We start from the raw sequence: 9,533 nt of genomic DNA, 5'->3' as shown, positions 1-9,533 counted from the left end.
TCCACGTCCTCTAGGCCTACCCCTACCCCTCAGCATGCTGTATTACCAGTGATTTGATTTCACAGGCAGGAAATAAATTGGCGCAAGACTGCAGGCCAAATATAATTTTTGCCCTTTTTGGAAAACGAAAGGCCCCACTGCCTCTAGTGAATGAATTATCTAAGTTTAATAACTGTGCTGTGTCCCTGCTTATGTGTCACAGAACGTGAGGGTAGCAGAGTTATTATAACTCTGGCAGAGCAGGTATTTTTTTTCCCAATTAAGGAAAGCAAATGGCGAAGCCAGCAGTAAAGCGTAGCTGGGTGCGTATGATTTAGCACTGTTCTTCACGCAGCTCACACGTCTCCACCGCCCGTAAGGACGGACAGAGGCTGGACAAATAGATTTGTTTTCAGTTTTTTCCCACCAAAAGGCAGCACTGCGTATATTCTATGAACATGAGAAGTTTAATAACTGTGCTGTGTCCCTGCTTATGTGTCACAGAACGTGAGGGTAGCAGAGTTATTATAACTCTGGCAGAGCAGGTATTTTTTTTCCCAATTAAGGAAAGCAAATGGCGAAGCCAGCAGTAAAGCGTAGCTGGGTGCGTATGATTTAGCACTCTTCTTCACGCAGCTCACACGTCTCCACCGCCCGTAAGGACGGACAGAGGCTGGACAAATAGATTTGTTTTCAGTTTTTTCCCACCAAAAGGCAGCACTGCGTATATTCTATGAACATGAGAAGTTTAATAACTGTGCTGTGTCCCTGCTTATGTGTCACAGAACGTGAGGGTAGCAGAGTTATTATAACTCTGGCAGAGCAGGTATTTTTTTTCCCAATTAAGGAAAGCAAATGGCGAAGCCAGCAGTAAAGCGTAGCTGGGTGCGTATGATTTAGCAATGTTTTTCACGCAGCTCACACGTCTCCACCGCCCGTAAGGACGGACAGAGGCTGGACAAATAGATTTGTTTTCAGTTTTTTCCCACCAAAAGGCAGCACTGCGTATATTCTATGAACATGAGAAGTTTAATAACTGTGCTGTGTCCCTGCTTATGTGTCACAGAACGTGAGGGTAGCAGAGTTATTATAACTCTGGCAGAGCAGGTATTTTTTTTCCCAATTAAGGAAAGCAAATGGCGAAGCCAGCAGTAAAGCGTAGCTGGGTGCGTATGATTTAGCACTGTTCTTCACGCAGCTCACACGTCTCCACCGCCCGTAAGGACGGACAGAGGCTGGACAAATAGATTTGTTTTCAGTTTTTTCCCACCAAAAGGCAGCACTGCGTATATTCTATGAACATGAGAAGTTTAATAACTGTGCTGTGTCCCTGCTTATGTGTCACAGAACGTGAGGGTAGCAGAGTTATTATAACTCTGGCAGAGCAGGTATTTTTTTTCCCAATTAAGGAAAGCAAATGGCGAAGCCAGCAGTAAAGCGTAGCTGGGTGCGTATGATTTAGCACTGTTCTTCACGCAGCTCACACGTCTCCACCGCCCGTAAGGACGGACAGAGGCTGGACAAATAGATTTGTTTTCAGTTTTTTCCCACCAAAAGGCAGCACTGCGTATATTCTATGAACATGAGAAGTTTAATAACTGTGCTGTGTCCCTGCTTATGTGTCACAGAACGTGAGGGTAGCAGAGTTATTATAACTCTGGCAGAGCAGGTATTTTTTTTCCCAATTAAGGAAAGCAAATGGCGAAGCCAGCAGTAAAGCGTAGCTGGGTGCGTATGATTTAGCACTGTTCTTCACGCAGCTCACACGTCTCCACCGCCCGTAAGGACGGACAGAGGCTGGACAAATAGATTTGTTTTCAGTTTTTTCCCACCAAAAGGCAGCACTGCGTATATTCTATGAATAATAACTGTGTTGTGGCCCTGCCTATACAATTCTTTCCCTGCAGTATCAATGGAGGGTGGAATGCTCTGCAGAGGCGATTTTGAGAAGCCCAAAAAAAATGCAGCACAGCTAACAGCAGCCTGGACAGTACTGCACACGGATAAATATGGCCCTAGAAAGGACCGTTGAGGTTCTTGAAGGCTACACTCACTCCTAACACTCTCCCTGCCTATGCAGCACTTCTGTCCCTAATGCCAGGTGCAACGGTCTGCAGAGGCGATTTTGAGAGAAAAAAAAATCCCACTGCTAACAGCAGCCAACACACAGCTATCAGTGGCCCTAATAAGGACCTTTGGGGGGTCTTGAAGCCTACACTAACTACCAATTCTTTCCCTACAGCAGCTCCGGTACAAACAGCACTGTCCCTCATCTAACTCACACCGCATCTGAGGCGAGCCGCGGGAGGGGCCGACTTTTATATTAGGCGAACACCTGATCTCGCCAGCCACTCACAGCAGGGGGGTGGTATAGGGCTTAAACGTTGCAGGGGGAAGTTGTAATGCCTTCCCTGTCTTTCAATTGGCCAGAAAAGCGCGCTAACGTCTCAGGGAAGGAAGTGAAAGTAACCCGAACACCGCATGGTGTTCGTTACGAATAACGAACATCCCGAACACCCTAATATTCGCACGAATATCAAGCTCGGACGAACGCGTTCGCTCATCTCTATTAGCTACTTGTCTGTATAATAAAAGTAATCTATTGCATTTTTTTAATTCATGTTCTTAAGAAATGATTTTAATAGAAGAAAATTGTAGAATGTATGTATTCTAATGTTTTAGTATGATGTTTCCTCAGATGAAATTATTTTATTTGAATTCCTATGTAAAATTATCCTTTCAGATTATATATATATATTTGTGTGTATGTATTGTAACAATGTTCTCCAAGGGGTGGGGGCAGTAATGACACACTGGACTCAAAAGTGCATAAAAACTTACTTCAGTCTTTATTTTTATAGTATGCTCCAGGCAACAAGACAGCAACACAAAAGTCCATGCAGTATAACAGATGAAATGCTGCACCACGCAGGGTGCTCAGAGGGTTTCCTCCTCAGGCTGTCAGACACTGACTCCTTGGGAGCTGCAGCCTGTTATGCCCCAGTAACGGGGTCAGTGCCTACAGCTGAGTTTCCTAAGGACTAAGAGCCTGGGAGGGAGATATACTCCATCCACAATATCACCCCCTAACTGCCTAATATATATATATATATATATATATATATATGAAGCCAGATCATTAGACATTGTATAAGGTGTTTTTATACAGATTTTAATTACTTGTTTGGGAATGAGAAGTCCACAGGTACCTTTATTCATAGTAATTTCCTTGCAGAACCGATGTGGTTAGTACGATGACGCCAATGTGTTTAATAACAGAGACGCACGTTACGTTTAAATAATTTTATGAATGAGAGAGGAGGGTGGAATGCACGTTGTGCTTTACAGCATTGATCACATGATCGACGCTGGCCCAAAGCAAAAGACCTTCCCACAAAGTGACATCATGGTCACCACACTAGCATCTGAGATGGACATCATGAGTTATCTTTGTTTCTGTGTATGTGCGCATATATATATATATGACAGAGCTACTACTTATATTGGAGTAGTTGATTTCTGGGTATCCAGGTGGCTCTGGTGATTTGGTCATCAACTGAGATGGGATGGTAGCCCTGATTTAAAAATGTCTTTTTGAGATTGTGTAAATGTTCCTCTCTGTCTGTTGGGTTAGAAGAGATCCGGTTGTATCTGATGGCCTGGTTGTAGATGATGGACATTTTGATGTGCTTAGGACGGGAACTGTCCCATCTGAGGTATTTGGGCCCATCAATCGGTTTCCGGTATAGGGATGTATGTATAGAGTTGTTCTAAATTTTTATGGTGGTGTCCAAAAAGTTGATTTCTGTATACGAGTAGCTTAATGTCAGGTTTATGGTGGGGTGAAATGCATTGAATCTCTCATGAAATTTTATTAGTTCTTGTTCGGTGTTGGTCCAGATGATTATGATGCCATCAATGTAGCAGAAGTAGGCCAATGGTTTGTTGGGGCAAGATGCCAAAATGTCATTCTTCAGTTTTGCCATGAAAAGGTTGGCATATTGTGGTGCCATTTTACTGCCCATGGCGGTCCCAGTTAGTTGCAGGAATATTTCTTTGTCAAAGGAGAAATAATTGTGTGTGAATATGAATCTTGTGAGTTGTAACACTGACTCAGAGGTAACCCCATTGGCCTCAACGTGTGCTTGGCAGGCAGGCAGGCAGTCCATTTTTGTCTGGGATATTGGAATATAAGGACACCAAATCTATACTGGCCAGGATGGCACCATCTGGGAGCGGACTTATAGTTGACACTTTGTTCAGTAGGTCCATGGTGTCCTGAAAGTAAATGAGAGTGGAGGGAGAGACGGGGAAAATAATAATATCTCTTTATAGAAAACCCAATTCAGGTAATACCATATTACGTGCCAATAGTTGCCATCCCATGCAAACAATCAAAGCAATACCAGTGGGGAAGCTAGCGAGAGCCAAACTTTTCTGCACTAAGAGAAAAGATTATACAGTCTCAGAAAGTGAAATATGTGAAAGATTGGAGGAAAAAGGGTACAAAAATGGATGCTGGAAAGGTCAAGGAAAAGGGTCCAATCGGTGGATAGAACCGATCTGTTAAGGGATAAGCAGGTTAATAAACAATTGCAGATTCATAGACTAGTTCAGTTAAATTAAAAAATATATTTTTTGCATACCTTCCCATCTTAAAACAGGATATGACATTAAAATCTATTTTGGAAGGGGGTGTACAATGTGTGCCAGGGCGTAACACAAATCTAGCAAATAAACTATCACATAGTCATTTAGAAAAGACCAGTCGCTCACGATGCTTGCTGTCGCAAAACGGCTTCTTCTGATGTTGGGGAGTCAGGTGCGGAGCATGTAAGTTTGCCATCAATACAAAATGCAATTTTGGAGCAGATAGAAAAGCGGAATATAAAACTAATTCTTTAAATAACTCTGATACTATTTATGTTGCGCCAAAGTTTATGCAGGCTGTACCACGAAGAAATAAAAAACCAGGATCATGGAACATTGTAGAGATATCAATCATAAAAATAACAGATTGTGTAGTCAAACACCTTTTGGTTTGCCATAATGGTAATCTTGAGTCAATCATGTTCTAAAGCATAGAAGCAGTGACAGGGATAAACAGAGGAGGCAATATGAAGAAGAAAGTTCTAAAAAGAGAGGCATTCTGAATCCTCAAATTAGACAAAAGGTATCCTACAGGAATGGACTATAAAACTGATCTATTGTATATGTATATTAAAGAAGTAAAGGGAAGTAGAAGGAAAGGGGAAAGAAAAGGAAGGAGAAAGAAATGAAGGAGAAGGAAGAAAAAGGGAGAGGGGAAGAAAGGAAAGGGAAGGAAAAAGAAAGGAAGAAAAAAATATATATATTGTTTTTGCTGTCTTTTTGTTGTGTTTTTGCAGTGATATTATGATCTCATTTTCTGCTTATGGAGGTAGGATGCTGTGGACTAGCCTATTACACCGATGATGTCTTATATTGTTCCAAATAGGTTGAATAATAGAGATGAGCGAGCACCAAAATGCTTTCTGCGATGCTCGAGGGTTCGTTTCGAGTAACAAACCCCAATGAAGTCAATGGGCGACTCGAGCATTTTTGTATATCGCCGATGCTCGCTAAGGTTTTCATTTATGTAAGGCACTCCTTAGCTAAGCACCACACTACCTCCAACCAAGCGCAAGCACAGCCTGCAGGACACACCGCTGCCTCTTCTCTTGGGTTACATGCTGCCCAACCCCCCCGCACGACCCTGCGTCCGCAGCGCACACAAAAGTGTCTCTGCGCAGCCTTCAGCTGCCCTCATGCCACACGCTGGCTGCATAGCCACACCACCCTCATGTCTATTTATAAGTGCGTCTGCCATGAGGAGGAACCGGAGGCACACACTGCAGAGGGTTGGCAGGGCCAGGCAGCGACCCTCTTTAAAAGGGGCGGGGCGATAGCCCACAATGATGTAGAGAATCAATGAGAAATTGACGTTTGATCTTCATTCCAATCTTGTGCCACCTCCGTCAGGAGCTGCAAACGTGGGTATGAGTTACATAGCTATGGGGAATCCATATGCCCACACAGTATTCATTCTGTCTAGGTGTCGCATAGCTCAATCGACACCGCAAGGGGAAAGCCATCTGCACTCTGCCCCCTACCCAAGTCAGTCAGTGTCCTCGTGCCAGACAGGTCAAACAGTGCGATAGGAACTAAGTGTGCACTAACAGCATAGGTGGGTCCTAGGCAACCCAAGACATGAACAATAAATAAATCAAAGCGGCCAAACATGGCAGACTTGCACCGCGCCGACAACATAGACCTCGGCCCACAGCTTCAGCAATCTTAGGCATGAAGCGGACTTCGATGCTAGTTCATCTGCGACGGGCCCATTAAATCAGTTAGCTTTCCTTTCACCGCTCCAATGACTGGATTAGCAGGAAAAAGCTCCACAGTCCCAACCTGGCGTACTTGCACTTCCCCTGGGACATATACCTCAGCCCATATCCTCAGCAAACGCGGGCATGAAGCGGACTTCGATGCTAGTTCATCTGCGACGGGCTCAGTAAATTAGTTACCTTTCCTTTCACCGCTCCAATGACTGGATTAGCCAGGAAAAAGTTGCACAGCCCCAACTTGGCGCAGTTGCAGTCCCCCCCGGACATAGGCTTCGGCTTCAGCAATTGTAGGGAGAAAGTGGACTTTCACAGCACCCAGGACATAGGCCTCTGCACAAACCCTCAGCAATCGCGGGCCTAGAACGGACTCCAATGCCAGCATAGCTGTGAGCGTCTCATTAGCACTGTATCGCTCCTCTTGTTTGTCCCAATGCAGTGCCCCAGATAGCTGAGCTAACGTGAGAGAAAGTACAGGTTGGCTTAGGCCCACACTGCATGCCCTAGTCAGGCTGGCCTTTTTTCATAGTCACAGGCAGGTACAACTCCGCTATGGGAAGTCTGTTGCACCCACAGCATGGGTTGCTACCTGGAACTCACCGACGGTACATAAATAAATCCCATTGCAGTGCCCCCGATAGCTGACCTAATGTGAGATCAAATACAGGTTGGCTTCGGCCCACACTGCATGCCCAAGTCAGACTGTTTTTTTTTTAATAGTCACAGGCAGGTACAACTCCGCTATGGGAAGTCTGTGTGCACCCACAGCATGGGTGGGTCCTAGGAAGCCACCGACAGTACATAAATAAATCCCATTGCAGTGCCCCGGATAGCTAAGCTAACGTGAGATCAAATGCAGGTTGGCTTCGGCCCACACTGCATGCCCGAGTCAGGCTGGCCTTTTTTCATAGTCACAGGCAGGTACAACTCCGCTATGGGAAGTCTGTGTGCACCCACAGCATGGCTGGCGCCCTGGAACCCACCAACGGTACATAAATAAATCCCATTGCAGTGCCCGCGAAAGCTGAGCTAACGTGAGATCAAATACAGGTTGGCTTCGGCCCACACTGCATGCCCGAGTCAGGCTGGATTTTTGTAACAGTCACAGGCAGGTACAACTCCGCTCTGGGAAGTCTGTGTGGACCCACAGCATGGGTGGGTCCCAGGAAGCCAGCGACGGTACATTAATAAATCCCATTGCAGTGCCCCGGATAGCTGAGCTAACGTGAGATCAAATACAGGTTGGCTTTGGCCCACACTGCATGCCAGTGGCCTTTTTTCATAGTCACAGGCAGGTACGACTTCGCTATGGGAAGTCTGTGTGCACCCACAGCATGGGTTACCATATGCCATGGCAACCCACTCACCCTCCACGTTTACATGGTTCTCCCATGGGGGGCTTTCAAATGCTGCAATCAACATTGATTGTGTCATGTAAGGGGTTAACTGCTGGCATTGATGTTCACACCGATCCTGCCTGCTGCAGCGGGAGGCCAGCTGGCTGCGAACATCACCCAGTGTGTACATGTAAGCCCCGGAGCAAGAAAGGGCTAACCAGGGGGATTTATGATGCTATAGAGGCCTTGTACCATCTCCTATGTACATCCCAGACTCCCCAGAGGAGCGTTACATGGCCGCTAATCTCCTGCACCTACCCGGGGTCTCCACAAGGGGCAGCTGTGACCCCCACATACCTCCACCTGCAGCCGGACAAGAGCCCTGGGGTTGTTCTGTGCTTACAGGACCTGTGATGATGTCACTGTCATGTGATCAGTGTGTGGAAGAAGACAAGGCGTCACATAACCAGATCTCTCCGCTCAGTGGATGCAGGGCTCTGCTGTGTGAGGATGTATTCAGAGAGTGGATGGAGCAGAGCCGAGTGTGTGTGAGATGGAGGAGCAGAGCCGAGCGCGTGTGAGATGGAGGAGCAGAGCCGAGCGCGTGAGAGACGGAGGAGCGGAGCGTGTGTGAGACGGAGGAGCAGAGCCGAGCGTGTGTGAGACGAATGAGTTGAGCCAAGTGAGTGTAAGTCACGGGTGTAGAACCGAGAGTGTGCGAGACAGAGGAGCGGAGCCGTGTGTGTGTGAGACAGAGGAGCGGAGCCGAGTGTGTGGGAGACGGAAGAGCGGAGCCGAGTGAGTGTGTGACAGGGGATCGGAGCCAAGAGAGTGTGTGACAGGGGAGCGGAGCCGAGCGAGTGCGAGACGGAGGAGCGGAGCCGAGCGAGTGCGAGACGGAGGAGCGGAGCCGAGCGTGTGCGAGACGGAGGAGCGGAGCCGAGCGAGTGCGAGACGGAGGAGCGGAGCTGAGCGTGAGTGTAATGTACATATGACTATATATGTGTGTATAATGTATATACTGCGGCTTGTTGGCCATGACGGTGTTGCGGTTTGTTAGCCACGATGTGGAGGTTGACTGGTTGCTCGGCTCCTATGCAGGTTGCTGCTGACACTCTGTAAGGGGTTTCCTGCTGCTGTCGGCACCCATATAGATGCATGTTGGTATTTCCCTCAGTCCCCCTCCTCCTCTGAGAGGTTTATTAGATGGTTTCTCCTCTGGTCCATCAGCAGGTACGGACGGCTATATATCCTCTGTACTGCACCTTTCTTTCTCTGTTATTCCTACCCTCTGCTATTCCTATAGTAAAAACACCTGTGGCAATGTCAGAGGCACTAACAATAATTACATCACCTGTGCAATACTGAGGATATCTAGAAAACTTGACCTGTTTGGGATCCTAAGGACTGGAGTTGAGAAACACCTCCCTGTTAAGGGCCAGCCCCTCATGCCCAGCTCCTCATCTGCCTCCTGACTTTTAACGCTCACTGTAGTAAAAAGAGATGAATAAAGTGTCCCCCCAGCTGTCCAGTGTCAGTCAGCTGACGTTCAGGACACTAGGAAAGCTGAGTTGACATCCTTTCCCCTTACTAGATAGATATTACAAGGGTAGATAGATACCCGAGTGATAGATACAGATATGTGATTAATAGATATGCATTGTGATGTGGAAGTTGTAGTCTGTCAGTCATTTTGTATAGTTTGTAGAGAGAAGAGTTAATGGTCTTTCCGCATATAGGAAAGCTGAGTGCTGAAATACCTTTGAAGTAGACTTCAGGAAAGGCCGTTACACTTCTCCCCCAGGGGGTCTTTGATGTCCTACAGCCCCTCTGGAGCCAGAGCCAGCAAATG

The 9,533-nt window shown here is 46.6% G+C and overlaps 1 long non-coding RNA gene across 1 annotated transcript; it reads right to left on the bottom strand.

The window, feature by feature from the left end:
• Positions 1 to 2,805: 2,805 nt before the first annotated feature.
• LOC136624543 (uncharacterized) lies at positions 2,806 to 8,069 on the bottom strand. The gene is made up of 2 exons (XR_010792336.1): positions 8,039 to 8,069; positions 2,806 to 4,257 (listed from the first exon to the last, which is right to left on the bottom strand). It is a non-coding gene; the product is annotated as an uncharacterized lncRNA (long non-coding RNA).
• Between the last annotated feature and the right edge of the window lie 1,464 nt (positions 8,070 to 9,533).

Source organism: Eleutherodactylus coqui, chromosome 4 (genome assembly GCF_035609145.1).
Source record: "Eleutherodactylus coqui strain aEleCoq1 chromosome 4, aEleCoq1.hap1, whole genome shotgun sequence".
In the NCBI taxonomy this organism is placed as follows: domain Eukaryota; kingdom Metazoa; phylum Chordata; class Amphibia; order Anura; family Eleutherodactylidae; genus Eleutherodactylus; species Eleutherodactylus coqui.
This window is presented reverse-complemented; position numbering and strand designations above follow the sequence as displayed.